Source organism: Ammospiza caudacuta, chromosome 7 (assembly GCF_027887145.1).
Source record: "Ammospiza caudacuta isolate bAmmCau1 chromosome 7, bAmmCau1.pri, whole genome shotgun sequence".
Classification (NCBI taxonomy): Eukaryota; Metazoa; Chordata; class Aves; order Passeriformes; family Passerellidae; genus Ammospiza; species Ammospiza caudacuta.
The window spans coordinates 7,714,350-7,732,840 of record NC_080599.1 but is presented as its reverse complement, the minus strand read 5'-3'; the positions used below and the strand labels follow the sequence as shown (position 1 = coordinate 7,732,840).

At 49.5% G+C, this 18,491-nt stretch overlaps 2 pseudogenes; both read right to left on the bottom strand.

The window, feature by feature from the left end:
- Positions 1 to 370: 370 nt before the first annotated feature.
- On the bottom strand, positions 371 to 1,242 carry LOC131559850 (olfactory receptor 14J1-like; annotated as a pseudogene).
- A 10,415-nt stretch (positions 1,243 to 11,657) lies between these two features.
- The window catches only part of LOC131559619 (zinc finger protein 239-like), a 48,106-nt pseudogene continuing 41,272 nt past the window's right edge, over positions 11,658 to 18,491 (bottom strand).

Below are 18,491 nucleotides of genomic sequence, written 5' to 3'. Positions count from 1 at the left end.
TGCAAGCTAGGCTAGGTGCATACGTAAATGTGCCTTATTAAATTTCTGTAAAACTTTTGCTAATTACATTGATACAAAGATCTTTGCTCTAATTAATATAATATTTTATTGTGATGTAATTAATGACTTTAAGATGATGCTTTCTTAAAAGTATATAAACTAGAGAACACATGTTGGTCACATCCAATCTAAGAGTATCAGACAAGATTAAAAAAGTAAAACAAAGAAAAGAAACCTCCAAAATGAAACCAACAGAAGGTATCAAAACCGAGTTTTATTACAAGTGATTTCCAGAAACTGGCCAGCAGTTTAATGTTTTTGAAAGCCTCCAGTCATCAGTCTCCACACTGCAGCATTGAGCTCCTGGTTCCTCAGGCTGTAGATGAGGGGATTCAGGGCTGGAGGTACCATCGAGTATAGAACTGACAGGGCCAGATCCAGGGATGGGGAGGACATGGAGGAGGGTTTCAGATGAGCAAACGCTGCAGTGCTGAGGAACAGGGAGAGCACAGCCAGGTGAGGGAGGCAGGTGGAAAAGGCTTTGTGCCGTCCCTGCTCAGAGGGGATCCTCAGCACAGCCCTGAAGATCTGCACATAGGAGAAAACAATGAACACAAAACAACCAAAATTTAAACACACACTTACAGCAATTAGGACAAATTCCCTGAGATAATGTTTGGAGCAGGAGAGCTTGAGGATTGCGGGTATTTCACAGAAGAACTGGCCCAGGGCACTGCCATGGCACAGGGGCAGGGAAAATATATTGGCTGTGTGGATCAGCGAAAAGAGAAGGGCACTGGCCCAGGCAGCTGCTGCCATGTGGGCACAAGCTCTGCTGCCCAGGAGGGTCCCATAGTGCAGGGGTTTGCAGATGGACACGTAGCGGTCATAGCACATGACAGTCAGGAGATAAAACTCTGTTGCTGCGTAGAAAACAAAAAAAAAAACTTGGGCAACACATCCTGTGTAGGAGATGTCCCTGGTGTCCCAGAGGCAATTGTGCATGGCTTTGGGGACCGTGGTGCAGATGGAGCCCAGGTCAGTGAGGGCCAGGTTGAGCAGGAAGAAGAACATGGGTGTGTGCAGGTGGTGGCTGCAGGCTACGGCGCTGATGATGAGGCCGTTGCCCAGGAGGGCAGCCAGGGAGATGCCCAGCAAGAGGCAGAAGTGCAGGAGCTGCAGCTGCCGCGTGTCTGCCAATGCCAGCAGGAGGAAGTGCCTGATGGAGCTGCTGTTGGACATTTGCAATGTCTTGGCAGGAGGATCTGTAAAAAAAGTAATCATGGAATAGTAGGGTTTGGAGAGGATTTTAAATATCCCAGCAGAGCCTTGGGGCACTTTCCCCCCACTGCCTGCCCAGGGCTCTGCTGCCTGGAGCTGTCCCTGCCAGCAGCTGCTTCTCTGTGCCCAGGGCTGAGCCCTGCCAGTTCTGCCAGAGCCCAGCCCAGCCTTGGGGGCTCAGCTCTGCCCTGCAGACCCCTCCCAGCTCTGGCACTGCCCAGAGGCCTCTCTGGCTCTGCAGGCTCTGATGGCAATGTCAGAGCAACCTTGAGGAGGCTGGAAAAGCAACACTGATGCCACCTGTGAGGGGTCCTGAGCTGATTTCTGTGACTGCATGGTTTATTCAGATCTGAGAAAAAATGTTTTTGTTTTTCTCAGCCAGAATTAGGAGATGAATATCTATGGGCAATTGCCCATCCAGGCAACCGAGACCAGTAGGTTAAAAAAACAGGAATTCCTCTTTTATGCAGCCCCTGCCTTGCTGTGCTCCCTGTATAAAATACTTCGAAATGTGCAGCAGTTATATATCATGCATGATCAATTCTGAACAATGCAGCATCCTCACCACCACAAAGAGAACACTTCCAAGCCTTACCTCCCAAGGAGCTGTCTCCTCCCACCCAGACCTTGTCCCCCAGTGCTGGGAGCAGCTGCCAGGGCTGGCTGAGAGCTGTCCCTGGCAGGCAGCAGAGTCCCTGCCCAGCACAGCGCCCTGGGCTGCAGGACCCTGATCTGCAGGACAGCCCTGGGCACCCCTGGCTGCTCTGCACAAGAGACAATCAGAGAATGTACTCACAGGGTCTGTAGGCATTGGGATGTTCCAGCTTTAGGAGATGGCTCCAGGAGCTGCAGCTGCATTGTCCTGCAGCCAGAGGTTCCTGTGCCAAGGGCTGGCAGTGATTCTGCCCCAGGCACTTCTCAGCACCTTCCCAGCCCTGACTGATTGAAGCTCTCTGTGCCTCTGTGCTGTGCCCAGGGTGGCTGCAGGTAGTGCCCCAGCCCTGCTGAGCTGAGAGAAGAGCTGCTCATCAAGAGAAATGTGCTTTTGAAGCTCTTCTTGGTTACCAGGAGCTGCCTCTGTGCCAGGAGCCCGGCCCAGCTCATCAGCACAGACACAGCACAAGGACTTAAATGAGTCTCTGGGGCTTTGTGCTCAGGCCCTGAACATCAGTCCCTGAGAGGGAGCTGACTCAACCTCTTCAGAACTCCAAGTCAGAATCCAACTCCAAATTTTCTTGGACTTTTAATGGGTCCCACTGAGAGAAATGACTGAGAAAGTGTCCCCAGGCCCCAGGCAGAGCAGAGAACTGGAGGCAGTGATGACAGGTGGGGACAAAGAGAAGCCAAGTCTTGGTGCCCTTGGGCACAGCAGGGTCTGTGCCACCAAGGGCTGTGAGGAGACACCTTGTCTTGAGGAACTGGGGCCTCCTGGCACAGCCCCAGCCAGGCTGGGCACTGTCAGCCCCTTGTCCTGCCCTCAGCATCCCCCCTAGCCCACCTCCCAGTGGCCTCAAGGATCTGCTGGAAGGAGTCCCTGGGGAGCCTTGCTCAGCAATGGCCTGGGGGCTCCTGAATGCTCCCTTCAGGGACTCCAGGTTTTTCAAAGGACTTTGGGTTTGGCTTTTTTATTAGAGTCTCTGAGAGGTTTGTGCAATCATGTCCTCCAATTATCTGCTGGAATTAGTCCCTGGAGAGGCTTTGTCAGTAACAACACTCAGTGGGGCTCATTAATACTTCAGGGTACTTCAGTTATTTTAAGGTGCCTGGTGTTTCTCTCTTGATACAGACTCTGTGAGAGTTTTGTGCAATCATGGCCCCAATTATCTGCTTTAATGAGTCCCTTGAGAACTTTGTACTGACACTCAGTGGTGCCCATTTAATGCTTTGAGATACTCAAGGTTTTTAAGGTACTTTATGCATTTAAGAATACTTCTAGGTACTTTTAAGGGGTTTCCTTCCCACACTGAGTCTCTGAGAAGTTTTTGTGCCATCCTGGCCTCCAGTTCTCTCCTCCAAGGTGTCCATGAGGATCCTGTGTTGTGTATCTTCCTCCGTTTTGTTTTACAACAAAGATGAAACTGAAAGAATTTCGTAAGATTTTCTAAAAGCATCCAAACAAACATGGGACAACTAATAATACAACAACAACTAAGAGAATTAATAGTCCTGTTTTAGCTAGATATTATCCATCCCTTTAGTCCCTTGGATTGGAAGAGTTTATTGAACCAGTCTTTGTTTTTCACTTGAATATTCTTGAACCCTTCAGTACCTGAATGCTCTTGTGGATTGACTCACTGTGCCTGGAGAGGTTCATGCAATACATGCCCTCACAGTCTACACCGCCATGCCCAGGTGCCCAGAGTAAAACCTCTATTGCTGTTCTGCAAGGTGGCATGTCTGATGGTCTCTATGTCTGAGAGCAGGCCACTCAATGCAAGGGAGATAGCATTGTTTTGCTTACTTAACAGGCACCCCAGATGGTCAAATTGCCCTAAAGCTTTAGCTGCAGTCACCCAAGGTAGTCCAAATTGGGGGTGCTACCATCCGATACCTGGATTAAAGCTTGCAAAGCCATTTCTTTAAGGGCTTTCTTTAATCATCCAATACTTCTCTGAGGATACCTGCTGCTTGATCATCTTATAGGCTGTGTTGTCCTTCTCCAGCTAGATGGTTGATTGTCAATTCTGCCCTTGCCTCATTATTAGCATAGTCTGCTATTAATTGATTTAGTAAACACTTCTATCCCCCTTCCCACAGGGTGTATTCTGTAGGAGATAACAACATGGTCCTAATATATTTTAACTCATAGAGGGTTAAGACATGTGCTGTAAACATGGCCCTAATTAGGCCATTAAAACAAGCTCAGTCCTTCCTATGGTCTTTAGCTGCCCTACACAGCTCCTTGATTTCCTCCAATGGCTAGGAATGAAACCAATTAAACCAATGGCTGATACCTGGGGTTCTGCCTCCTTCTTTCATAACATCCTGAGGCAATGAGGAATTTCAAGACCATTTGCCAGTCTTGTTCCTTTCCTAGGGATCTTCTGGGAGTGAGGGGTGAGGTGGATCTGAGGAGTCCTAACTGTCTTCTGGGGAGGAAGAATAACTTGGAGCAGAAACATTTGGATTAGAATTATGTGACAGTTGGGCTTTGTATCTTTGATCATGGGGGTATATTGTTGCCGGAGGGTGAGGCAAAGGGCACTGCCATTTTGTCAGGTGTTGAGGAGGAAGGCCCTTGATTTAGGATGGCAGACTTCCAGGGTGGAGTTCTGGAGGCATGGCCCAGGATGGAGGTGGAATGATTAAGAGTGGGGCATGACCCACAATTGTGAGGGTGGAGTCTGGAGGTTCATTCAGGGTGGAAGAGAAGGTTGTGGTAGCAGGAAGTGGAGGAGCCAGAATGGAGGGAGGATGGTCAGTCTCCCAAGCCACATTCGGGCTCCTTCCGTCTTGAGTCTCCAGGGCATGATGCTCCAAGACCGTGTGACTGTCTCCATCTTGGACTGCCGTGGAAGGTCTGAGAAAGGCAGGTTTGAGGGGAGGTCCTGAGGTAGGAGTGACCAATGGATTGAGTTTTCAACACACTGCTTCCTGGTGAAGGTGGTGTTGATGATGGGGAGTATGTGGGGTGCAATGGGGTCCCTTTTGATCAAAAGTTGTACAGTTTAACTCCCACTGAGTCCCAAAATTCAGTGGTATGGATTTCATTAGCAGAGGCGTCTGGAAAATTTTTAATGGTCCACCTTGTGATTGATTTCAATTCGTTCTTTGAAAATACTTTGTCATGATCAGTGAGAATTAAAGCATCCATATATGCTCCTTTCTACTTTGGAAATCTGGCTGCCCATTTTTCTCTTTCTCTGCCTGTGAAGGTCCGCCCGAAATGAACGGGTGACGAATGATTTTTGGGTGCAAAAATAACCAACAAAAGGCACAGGGGTTTTGCAGTAACAAATCAACAAGGTGCAATTTTATTGATTATAACCACAGCTAAATATGTGTTTGGTTAAGGGATCTGGGGAAGAGAAGGGTAAGACAAGGAAAAAAGGGAGGAAAGAAGGTCAGGAAATGGGGTATAGCTACCAAAATGTGATGTCTTCGGGGTCCCGCCACCGAAACTCACTGGTACACGTCTTGGGGAGTACTCAAAAGGCAGTCGAACCGAACCCCAATATATATCTTGGTTGGGGGAAGGGTGGCTGAAATTAGGTTTCCATGGAGGGGAGAAGAATAGGAACAGAAGGAGGGGGTGAGACAGTTCCATTGTTTTCATGGCCAAATGCTCACAGGTACGTTAGGTTTTTCCCACTCCCTGAGTTGGGAGGGAGTACAGTCCCAGTCTCTGAAAGGAGGTTGCCAGGGGGGTGCCATGGGGGTGCCATGGGGGTACCAATAGGGTACCAGAGGGATTCTTGGTTCCTTGATGAGGGGATTTGCATCTCTGTTGGTCCATCATGGTGGTTGAAGACAGGCAAGAGGGGTCCTCTCAGGGAGCAGGGAGGAGCCACCCCAGAGCTCAGTCCAGCCAGCTCAGGAGTTTGGAAGAAAGTCCAGTTCAATTGTCCAGAAAAGGGCAGCATGCCCCCTTCGAGTACAGCATGGCGTGTTCTGCAAACATCACTTGTGAACACACTAGATAAGCAGGAGACTTTCTTTCCCAACTGGCTCAGCAGTTTTAACCCTTCGGTAGTCTTTTCTCATGACAATTGTGAGGCAAAAAATGAAGGATTTTTGGATGGACTTCTACACTGCCTTATGAAGAAGAGCCACCAGAACAGCCCAAATCAATTATGGGACTTGGGTGCATATTGTAAAAACACAATGGCACAATGGCAAAATGGGCACTAAATGTCTTGCATTTCCCTAAACCCACCTGCAAACCTATGCAGGTGAAATCGTCATTGTCCCTGCATATCCTGGGAAAGGTCCCTTGAAACAATGATGAATCCAAAATCCCAGGGAGCACTGGCCTATCCACCAGCTAACCCCAGCTGATGTGACTGACACAGGGATTCCTGAGTGTCAGGTCCCTGTTCGGGAGCCAAATGTCACAATGAAGGTGGCTGTGACAAACCTCTCTCATTCCCTGACTTCAGGGTGAGGGTGGCAAAAATGAACAGGAGCAGGATCAATGGAGTTGTTTAAAAGGAACTTTAATAACGGGGTGAAAAACAATAAACATGGAGAAGTTGAGAACAGTATGAGGGGCAGGATCCAAAGACCTGAGTCAAAGGGGAAGCAACAACATGTACATTTGGGAGTAGAAAACTAGAACAACAACCATATAGGGGAAACAAGTAACCAATAGGGGAGTAGACACTTGGACAAGTTAGCACAGCAACACTAAAGGCTTATGGGGGAACTCTCAAACTCACCCTGTGTTAAACAAATGATTCCTAGGGCTTGAAACTCATGCCCAATTCTTTTAGGGTAAAATCTGACTGACTCTGAGTTACAGCTGGGCTAACTACCACACTGCTGATTTGCACTGGCACCTTGGGATCATGTGGCCCAACAGAGCCACAATGATGTCCTTGGTTCCACGAGGCTCCACAGTGTCACAATGGTCCCTTGGATCCATGGTGCTCTGCAGTGTCACAATGGCCTCTTCATTTCACAAGGCTCCCAATGTCACATTTGTCTCCATAGGAAGGAAGCCACGGAGGCCCTATGTTTCAGGAGCTGATGAACGGCAGCCACCAGAGGCCAAGGCAAGCCTGACTTGTCTGTCCTGCAGGTTTGCTTGGAGCAACCCTTGGATATTCAAAATTATGAATGTGGAATCCTAATTTCAGAATTTTTTGTCTGGAGAAGCATGATTTTTTCCATACAAAGCAAAGCACAGAGCCCTTTCCAGTGTTTGGAAAACAGGTGAGTTCTGGCACTCAGGAATCAAAGACCAGCCAGACTTGTCTCTCCTGGCAGCTTTTGTCTGGCAGCAATTCTTGGATAGAGAGATATTTGGAGATGGAATCCAAATTTTGGCCATGGCTGCCTGTAAAAAGAGAAAAGAAGAGCCCAGAGCCCCAGTGTTTCAGGGGCAGATGGGAGCAGCCTTCCACATTCCAAGGTCAGACAGACCTGTCAGGTGGCCCCTGGGAGACCAAGGCAGCCACACCTATTTCATGTTCCGTTGCTTCCACAGGGCCCTGCAGTGTCACAATGGCTCCTTGCTTCCATTATGCCCTCAGGTGTCATAATGGCCATTTGATTACACAAGTCCGTAAGGATCCTAATGGTCTCCATGGTTCCACAAGGTCCCACAGTGTCATAATGGTCTATTGGTTCCTTGAAGCCTTGCTGTGTCCAATGGCCCCTTGGTTCCATTGGGGCCCAGTAGTGCAACAATGATTCCCTTGTTTCCACAAGTTCCCATAGTGTCACAATGGACCCTTCTTCCATGAGGCCCTGCAGGGTCACAATGGTCTCCATGATTTCACGGGGTCTTGCAATGTCACAATGCTCTCCATGGATCCACGGTGCCTCGCAGGATCACAACTGCCCTTTGGCTCCACGAGGCCCTGAAATGCAGCAATGGCCTCTTGGTTCCACAAAGCCCTGCTGCTTCACACTGGCTCCTTAGGACCATGCAGCCCAACAGAGCCACAAAGATGTCCTTGGTTCCCTGAGGCCCCACAGTGTCACAGTGGCCCCTTGGATCCATGGTACCCTGCAGGGTCACAATGTTCCCCTTGGTTCCAAAAGTTCCTACAGTGTAACAGGTTTCACAAGGGCCTGCAGTGTCACAACGGCCTCCATAGGAAGGAAACAAGTGAGCCCCAGTGGTGCAGGGGCAGATGAGAGGCAGTCACCAGAGGCCAAGTCTAGCCAGACTTGACTGTATGGGCAGCTTTCATCCAGGAGTAACCCTTGGATATAGAGAATTTTAGACACGGAATCACAGTTTTGGCCATGGGTGCCTAGACAAGAAAGACAGTTCTTTCTCATAGGAATAAAAGCACAGAGCCCCAGTGCTGCACGGTCAGATGGGAAGTGGCCCTTGACATGTCAAATTCAGTGGGACGTCTCAGACAGCCTCCAGGAGTCCAAACCAGGAAGACCTGTTCCATGGTCCATTGACTTTATGGGTGCTAACACTGTCACAATGGTCTCCTTGATTCCATGAGGTCTGGAAATGTCACAATGGCTTCTTGGTTTCATGAGCCCCAACAGAGTCACAAGGGTCCATTGGCCCCACGCAGCCCCGCTGTGAAACAATGGCTCCTTGTTTCTATTTTAAATCAATCACAATCAAACCACAGGTTGATCCTTGATCCTTGCTTCCATGGGGCCCATGATTTGCACAACGATCTCCTTGATTCCATGATTCCTGGATTCCACAGTCTCACCATCGTTTCCTTGGATCTCCATTGTCAGAACTGACCCATGGTTCCATGAGGTTCCGTAGCGTCACCTTGGTCGCTGTCAGAGATTGGATGAGATCAATGTCCTGAGACACCTTGGGATGCTTGGAATGCCCGTGTGGGGCCAGGGCTGGGTCAGGCCTTGGTTTGTGGTGGGACAGAGCCCCGCCCCCAGCCCTGGCCTGGAAGAGCTGTCAATCACATAGCAAATGCTGTCCTAACCCCACCCTGATTGGCTGAGCTGTCAATCAATCACACACCAGCAGCTGGTGCTACTCTGGCTCATACTGGACAAGCAATTGGCAGTCCCACCCCAGGGGCGGGCCCATGAAGGCCCAGGGCGTTAAAAGCCAGATCATGAGGCCAGCCCATGGTCTGGATTCTGCCTTCTCCTGGGGTTTCTCTGTTAGTGACGCTGGAACCCCAGCAGTTGGTACTTATGTGTGTGTCTTTCTATGGATCTTCTGTCTTTCTGTTGTTCTCTATTTCTTCTCCTTCTAATCCTACTTACCTGGAACATTTTTGGTAACTTCACATGTTAAGGGTTAAAGGTTTTTAGATTAAATGTGTGGGAATCCAGGGCAAAGGGAATATTTCTCTGTCTGCTCTGAGGGGTTCTGACCCCCACAGAAACACTGCCTTTAACCTTCCCCCATGGAGAGGACTTCCAGGAGTTTGAGACAGATTACAATTTACCAAAGTCTGAAATAGATTATAGGGTAGTATAGCATGTCCCTTGGGTGAGAAATTTAGATTTTGGGATTTTTAATATGATGTAGATAGGAAGCAAGATGGAGGCATTTGGATGTAGTCCCTGTCTTCTTCTTCATCCACTCCATTTTCTGCAGTGTTGGTGGCACAGGGTCATTGGTCAAGGAAAGCACAGTGCAGAGGTTACCTGGACAGTCAAGGGATGAGTTATTGGTCGATAAGTAGAAATAATGTAAGTTTTAAGAGTTAATTGGGTAAGACAACTTTAAAAGACCTTGAAACCGTACATTTTAGAGCCATTTTGAGGTGTTTGTCCAGCTTGCTGAACCTGGTATACACAGCATGCAAAACTTTAGAGAAGATAACAATAAACAAGAAGCTGAAGACAAAAAAAGTCGTGTGCATTTCCTTTTACCTGGCACAGAACTGCTACAGGAGGGTTTCCCACATCCAGAGAGCCCCCAGAAAGGCCCAGCATAAAACAAACATCAATAACTGGCACCATGACAATATTTGTAATAGGTTGTTTTTTCCATAAAATTTTTAATGAAGAGTGTTGTCTTAATTAGCCAATCATGTGAAATATGTTGATTAAATGACCAATGATGTCCACCTCTAGGAAATTAAGGTATAAAAGAAGAGGATTGAAAAAAGGGTGGCTTTGAGCCCTTAGACTTGTGATCGGAGTCTGTGTTATCTCTGATTGAATGGTGACATTTTGGTATCTGTGGGGGCTGTTGGGGCTCCTTTCTGAACCTCAAGACCCAAGAGGATCTTCTCTAATAAACTCTGCCTGAAGATCCCACTGTGCCCATGACAGGAACCCCTGTGAGTGTCTGGAACGTCCTGGCTCTTTGGCAGCCTGGGGACTCCTGGGATGTAACTTTGGAGTCCCCATGAGTGCCTGTGACAGATCGGTGCCTTTGCAGCCCAAGGTGCCCTGGGATGTCACCATGGAATGGCTGTGACTGCCTCTGACCACAGGGCTCTTTACCATCCCCAGAAAGCCCTGGCAGGTCTCCATGGAGCCCCTGTCTCTGCCTGTGACATTCCAGCTCTGGAACAGCCTGGAGACTCTTGGAAAGTCCCTATGGAACACCTTTGAGGGCCTGTGACAAATCTGATCCTTAGCAGGCAACCATCACCAGTGCCCTCTTGCTATGGTCTGTTTCCATGGCAACCATCACCACCTCCCTTTTGCTATGGTCAGTTTCCATGGCAACCATCACAAACCCCCTGTTGCTATGGTCAGTCCCTTGGCAGCTCCATGGAGACCCCATGATGGGGTGGTTGCCATGGACACCAGCTCAGGCCTGCAGCCACAGCCCGTTGCCATGGCAATGATTTTCAGCCCCCCATCCCCAGGCTCATGGGATCCCAGAAGCACAGAATTGGCTGAGCTGAGAGGGACCCATCAGGATCCTCCAGTCCAACTGCGGGCCCTGCACAGGACACCCCAACAATGCCAGCCTGGGCCTGGCAGCGCTGTCCAAACACTGCTGGAGCTCAGAGAGCCCTGGAGCTGGGACCCTTCCCTGGGGAGCCTGGGCAGGGCCCCAGCAGCCTCTGGGCCAAAACCTTTTCCTGACATCCAACCTGAGCCTGCCCCGACTCAGCTGCAGCCGTTCCCTCCACTCCTGTCCCTGGGCACCAGAGGGAAGAGGTTCCCACAGCCCCAGCCAGGGACCCGCTCCCAAGGCTGCTGCTATGGCCACCAGGGCTGGGATCAGCTGGGATGCTTGGTTTTCATGGGCCGGGGTTCAGGAATGGGATTCCCCAATTTCCTGCTCCTGCTAAAACCACACTGCCCTCGCTGCCCTCCCGCCTCCCATGGAAAGCACAAACAGCAAAGATCCTGGGCTGGGATAAGAACAATTTACTGGTAACAGCAACGAGATAAGGAACAAACAGGAACAGCAACACTGATAACAGTAGAGATCAGAAAAACTATTTTCAGGGAATACTGCAACACCACCGACTGTCTCTTCCCGGCCACATATTCACTCGTGCCTGGAAAGGACACCCTTCTCCTTGGGGAAGAGAGAATCCCTTTCCTACCCCTAGCAATGATCTGATTTGGGAGAGAATATAATGACGCAACCATGGCCAGACCCTCATGTTCTTGGACCCACATCATGTCATTGGCAGGGGCAGGAAAAGGGACAGGACTCTTTCAAGCATTAATGACAGGGAACATGGATCACCAGGGTTCTTCCAAATGTGGCTACTCCAATGGGGGATGAAGCTGGAGCAGTGCACAAAGCATTTCCTGCAGTTGGGGCATTTGCAGAGTTTCCCTTACCAGTGCCTCCATTGGTGTTTGATCAAGTGAGAGCTCTGGGTGAAGTTCTTCCCACACTGGAGACACTCGTAGGGCCTCTCCCTAGTGTGGATGCGCCGGTGGGTGATGAGGTGGGAGTTGCGGGTGAAGCCCTTCCTGCAGTTGGGGCAGCAGAAGGGCCTCTCCTCTGTGTGAATCTACTGGTGCCTGAGGAGAGTGGAGGTGGTGTGAAACTTTTTTGGACACTCAAGACACTCATAGGGCTGTTCCCTGGTGTGGATGCGTTGGTGGGTGACGAGCTTAGAGCTGCACCTGAAGCCCTTCCCACATCCCCCACATTTGTAGGGCCATTCCCCAGTGTGGATCATCTGGTGGTGGATCAGGAAATTGCTCTGGCAAAAGCTTTTCCCACACTCCAAGCACTTGTAGGGCTTCTCCCCATTGTGAAACTGCTCATGCACCACCAGCTCCGAGTTCTAGCTGAAGCTCTTTCCACCTTCCTGGCACAGGGTGGGTCTTTGCTCCTCAGAACACCCTGGGCTGGATTTGGAGCCCCTCCTCCTATGGGATCTCGAGTGCTTTTTGTCTCTGTTGGAGTCCTGTGCTTCGGAGCTGCTCAAAACAGCCTTTTCCACAAGGTTCTGCTGTGGGGATTTGTCCTCCCAGGTCTCCATCCTCAGCTTCTTGCCTGTAGGAGAAAGGACAAGGACAGGATGCGATTTGTCTCTGTGCCACAGGGAAGGAGAAGGAGATTCCCCGCCATTGCATCCCTGGCAGGACGGGGTTTGCAGCGGCATTGTCCTGCAGCTGGGAGCCGTGCTGGGCTGGGAGATGGAGCAGGAGAGAGGGGGAAAGGGGCACTGACTTCCTCCAAAACTGCCTGGGAGTCCTGAGGCGTTGTCTCAGTTTGAATAGACAGATGTATGCTAAGGAAGGCAAGAGCCTCCCTTGAAATGGAAAAGGTAAACACTCTCCCCCCGAATTGTTATAATTTTGAAATTATGTGGCTCTAAGGCAAAAGATATGGGAATAGGAATAAAAGTTATTTAGCAGTAAAATTAAAATATAAATGCAATAGTACAAAGAAAAAGTGCTAACAGATTCAGAATACGACCTGATACCCTGTGGGGCGCAGTGGCGGTAGCAGTCCCAGTAAACAGTGGCTGTATTCCTCCTGCAGTGACAGGTGTGGCTCTGTTGAAGCAGGGATCCTGTAGGAGGGTGGAGTTTTCCTCTGAAGGTCCAGTGGTGGTGGTTTTGGGCCTGCTCTTCCTCTGGAAATCCAGTGGAAAAGGCTGACTCTGGTCTTCCAGCTCTCTGATTATATCCAGGTAGGAATGCTTGGCTCCTCCCTCTGGGCGGAGCTTCTTGCAATGGGATGATGGAATTTTATCAGTCATGCAGTGGCACTCAATGGCCCATTAACAGAAGATATCTCCTGGGAGGGAGGATGGGTTTTGGAAGAGATAAAGAAAACTGCTCAATTAACAGAAGATAACTGCCCCATCAGATAGGAATAGAATACACCCCCCATGTCCAACCTAAGACAGCTGGGAAATGCTTTGCAGTATTCTGTGTCTGTGTGTCCGTGTTCGTGTGTATTTTACACTCCAAGTCCCCCAAATTTCCAAGAGGTTTTCCCAGAGGCGTTGTCTTGTCCCTGTGTCCATCTGCACCTCCCGTCACTGTGTCACTGTCACCTGCAGCCATCTCTGAGCCCACTGGCACCTCCCAGGTTTGCACTGAATCCCTCCCTGCTGCCCTCCAGCACTAGCAATGCCCATGGCAGGGAGCTCAGAGCAGGAGCAGCCAGGCCAGGGCTAATGCCAGGATCATGAGCGCCTGGCAGAGGCAGGAGGAATTCCCCATTCCAGGGGGTGCAAGGGCTGCAAGGGGGGCACCCGTGTCCCCTGTTAGCCCCAGGGCTACAGACCAGGGAGATGTCTCAACTGCCTCAGCTGAATTGCTTCCCTCAGCCCTTGGCCTAGGAAGTCTCTGGCTGAAGCACAACCTCTAGAGGAGAGTTTCTACAAGGAAGAGAAAAGAAAGGAATTGTTTCTTCCCTTTCCCTCATCCCTGCCCCTTGTGCTGATTTTCTTGTCATCTCTTAGCAAAACCAACAGAAAAGCATCTGCAATGAGGTGTTTCCCAGGGTCAGTTCCTAAATAGCACAAAGGAAGGTTTTCTGCAAGGGAAAAAGTGCAAAATGTGGAATTTGTTCAGACAGTTTAAAACATAACAATTTCTAAGCACTGGAAATCCAGAGGCCATAAAAACAGAGTCTGCAGTTGTGACGGTCCATTGTCCTCCCTCTTCCCACTGCTGATTTGTTACATCCCAACTCCAGAGGAGCAGATCATGGAAAGAAGACCTGCAGGGAGTGTTGGAGGCCTAATCCCAGAGACAGGAAGAAAGAGTGAAATCAGGAAAAGATTTCCAGTTTTTTTCCTATCCTAATGACCACAAATAGCTCTGTAGTCCATGTGCAATATCCAGATGAAGAGGAACGTTCCTGGTTTTTAATGCCAAATTGCAGTACTTTGGAACATCTTTCTGGATGAGAACAAACCACAGGCCAATAACTGACCCACTTCGGTTCCCAAATCAGAAATCATTAAACTTCTACCAAGATATCTTTCTCTGCAGGTGTCCCAGATTGCAGGCAAGATGGATTCTATTTGCCATCTGTATGGCAGTTTTCCTTATCTCTTCCACAAACAGTCCTCCCTCTGGGGGGCACATCTGCTGATAACAGACTATTGAATGTCACTGCATGGCTGATGAGAACTACAGCATCCCATTGGGAGATGCTCTGCCCAGAGGGAAGAGCCAATCATTCTAGCCAGATAGAATCTGGAGATTCTGGAACAGCAGCTTCTCTACTGGATTTCCCAGAGGAACAGCAGCTGCCTCTTCTTCCATTGGATCCTCTGAGCAACACTACACCCTTTTCTGCAGGAGCCCTGCTCCAACAGAACCACACCTGCCACTCCAGGAGGACTGCAGCCACATTTCCACTTGGATTGCTACCAACAGCCTGACCAACAGGATGTCCGGTTGTGTTCTGACTCTGTAAGTGCTTTTTTAGTTTACTGCATTGTTGATTTTATCCTTTTATTTTCTTCCCTATTACAGAAATGTTATTTCCTGCTCCCATATTTTTTACCTGAGACCCCATTAATTTAAAATTTATAGCAATTCCCAGGGGGAGGGTTCACATTCTCCATTTCAGGAGAGGCTCCTGCCTTCCTTAGCAGGCACCTGTCTTTCCAAACCAAGACAGCAGGACAGAAGGCACTTTGATTCCTTTTGTCCCAAGTTTCCCCTGAGTTCATGACTTCAGATGAACTGGAATGGTCCCAACAGCACAAAAGCAGCCACAATGAGCAGGATCGAACCCTCAGGCCACCATTAAATGCACTCGATCCACACCTTGCACAGCCCAGCAGCAATTCCTATCTGTGCGCCAGATCTGGCTCAGCCTGAGGGGCATCGCTCCGATGTGTGCGGGGCCGGCTCCTGCAGGACACAGCGCTGGGAGCCGCTCTGTGTCCCACAGCTTCGGCATCTCGGGCGCTGCTCCACAGCTGCGGGGCCATGCCACCACTTTTCCATGGCTGTAGTCCCTGTGCCACCACTGTTCCATGGCTGTAGTTCCTGTGCCACCACCATTCCATGGCTGTAGTTCCTGTGTCACCACTGTTCCACCTTTTCCATGCTCACTCCACTGCTGCTCAAAAGCTGTGCTGTGCTTTTCAGCATGGTTCGTCTGCTCTTCCACTGCTGCTCCTCTGCTGCTCCAACACCGCTCATCTCCCACTGTTCCACTGCTCCTTCTCTGCTCCTCCCTTGCTCCCCTGGTGTTCCACGGCTGCTGCTTCTGTTCTAGTGCTGCTGCCACAGCTGTGGTGTCACAGAGAGGGGAACGTTTGGGCAGCAACCACTGTGGTGTCACGGAGACCGGGACAATGGGGCTGCCACAGCTGTGGTGTCACAGAGAGGGGAATGTTGGGGTGGCTGCTGCTGTAGTGTCATAGAAGGGAACACTGGGACTGCCATCACTGAGGTGTCACAGAGAGGGGACCGTTGGGGCTGCCACCACAGTGGTATCATACACATGGGAACACTGGGGCCACCAGTTCTGTATTGTCATAGAGAGGAGAATATTGGGGCTGCCTCTACCATGGAGTCATAGAGAGAGAAATGTTGGGGCTCCCAAAGCTGTGGTGTCACTGACAGGGCACTCTGGGGCTTCTACTGCTGTGGTGTCACAGAGAGGGGGACTTGATGCTGCCACATCTATGGTGTCACAGAGAAGGAAATGTTGGGGCTGACTCTGGTCTGATTCCTCAGACAAGGGAATGCTGAGGCTGCCACTGTTGTGGTATCACAGAGAGGGGAATGTTGGGGCTGCCATCCTTGTGGGCTCGAAGACAGGAGAACCTTGGGGCTGCTACCCCTGTTTTGTCATACAGAAGTCAATGTTGGGACTGCAATCTCAGTGGTATCACAGAGAGTGGAATGCTGGGGGAGTCACCCCTGTGGTGTCACAGACAGGGAAGCATTTGGGACTGCCACCCCTGTGGTGTCACAGAGAGGAGAACACTGGGGTTGCAATTGCTTTGGTGTCATAGACAGGGGGGACATTGGTATTGCCACTGCTGTCATGTCACTGACAGGGAAACACTGGGGCTGCAAATGCTGAGGTGTCACAGAGAGGGGAATGTTGGAACTGCCACTGTGGTGCTGCCATAGAGAGTAGAACTTTGGACAGCCAATCCTGCAGTGTCATAGAGAGGGGAACTTTGGGGCTTCCACTGCCGTGGTGTCACAGAGAGGGGAACATTGGGGCTGCTACTACTGTTTTCTCATGAAGAGGGGAATCTTTGTTCTGCCATTGTGTTGGTGTCATACAGAGGGGAACGCTGCGGGTGCCACCTCTGTGGTGTCACAGAGAGGGGGATGAGGGGTGGCACAGCTGTGTTGTCACAGAGACGGGAACACTGGGGCTGTAACCACTGTGGTGTCAAAGAGAGGAGAACATTGTGACTTCCACTATGGTGGTGTCACAGAGAAGGGATTTAGGGCTGCCACTGCTGTGGTGTCACAGAGAGAGGAATGCTCAGTTTGGAACCGCTGTGGTATCATAGACAGGGGAACATTGGTGTTGCCACCATTGTTGTCTCACACACATGGGAACACTGCCAAACCTTCCCTGGTGCTGTGCCCACTCCAGTGCTGCTCCTCTGTGACACTGCAGTGCCTCTGGGGACATTGTCACACTGCAGTGCTTCCTGGGCACATTGTGACTCTCTGGAGACTCATGGGACTATAGGGGCCCTGTCACACTCCAGGGTCTTGTAGAATCCATGTAACCAAGAGGACAGTGTGAAGCTCTGTGGCTTCATGGAACCATCCATTGTGATACCTCAGGGCCTCATGCTTCCCACATTTCTGTAAACAGCAGAGTTCTCAGGCTTGTTTTTTGATAACAAGTAAATATCTTGTCCTTGGATAAGTTTTGGGAAAGCAAAAGTGACAAACATGAAGGCCTTGAGAACCATTCATATCAGGCTGAGAAAACAAATCTTGGTTTCAATAACAAACCACAAATATTGAAAACAAAAGGAGGGGTTGGTGTTTAATCTGTAACCAGTGATGAGCTTGGGTTTTGCAATATGTATGAACTTAATTAACACGGTTATAAAATGTGCATGCTGGATCAATAAATTGGAGTTCGATGCTGATCAGAGGATGGTTCGTCTCCCCTCGCTTTCTACACAGGAGCACAGGTTGCTTTTGAGATTTTGAAATGGGAAGCTGTGGGTTGGATGTTGTGGGACTGTACTGCATCTGGCTGGAGTGAGGCAAAAGAGGTGTCTAAATATGCTACTTTGTGGAAAATTATCATGGAGGTGTTTCAAGCCCTGAAGGCAGAGAGGAAAGCTGCTGCTGCGGCATGTGCAGCCCTTGCCTCTGAGTCAGAACAGCCTCAGGCATTTCCAGTAACTTCAGTTCAGCAACTGCTTTCTACCACCTTAGACATTCTCTCACGCAGCAAACAACCCCTCAGCTCAGAATGGAGCATTACACCGACTGCTCCTCCAGCTCAGAGCGAGAATGAGGAAGCTGCTGCCTCTTTGGGGGCTTAGGCTGCAGACCAAAGGACAGTTGTACTCAGAGTGAAGAAACTATTGATAACAGTAACTTAGAAACTAAACATGCTGAAAGTGAAAAGGATAAGGAGATGTTATTATGAGTAATACTTCTATGGAACAGGATTAAAAGTCTTTAGTGGACAGTTTGCAAAAATTGGTAATTCAACAAAAGGATTCAGTTGTCCCCAAAAGAGACTATTCTTTGGAGAAAATGGACTTGCCAATGATAGCAGGTTCAGACAGACAACCAGGAAACCAGTTACCACCCTCTCAGTTTGTCTCTGAGGCAGCATTTGAGCCGATTAGACAAAATCCTCCCTCTCATGCTGTAAAGAATGTGGAATTAGAGTTGGAATGTGACCCTGGAATAGAAGAAGCTCAGAAACAAAAGTGGAAGGGAGTTATTCCAGAAGCTATTGTAGAAGGGACTTTTCTCTGCAATGATGTAGAAGCTTTTCCTGTAGTAACTAATGCTGCAAGTAGAGTTGGAAAACCCTTCAACTAGGAGATTTTAGAGAGGTTAAGAGCTGCAATTTCACAATTTGGTTTAAAATCCCAACTTGCACAGTCACTTTTGCAGTATATTTTTACATCTAACATATTAATTCCAGCTGATGTGTATACCCTAATAAGACTCATAATGCCACCCCATCGGCAGGTGATGCTTCATAAAAGCTGGGAGGAGAAGTGTGC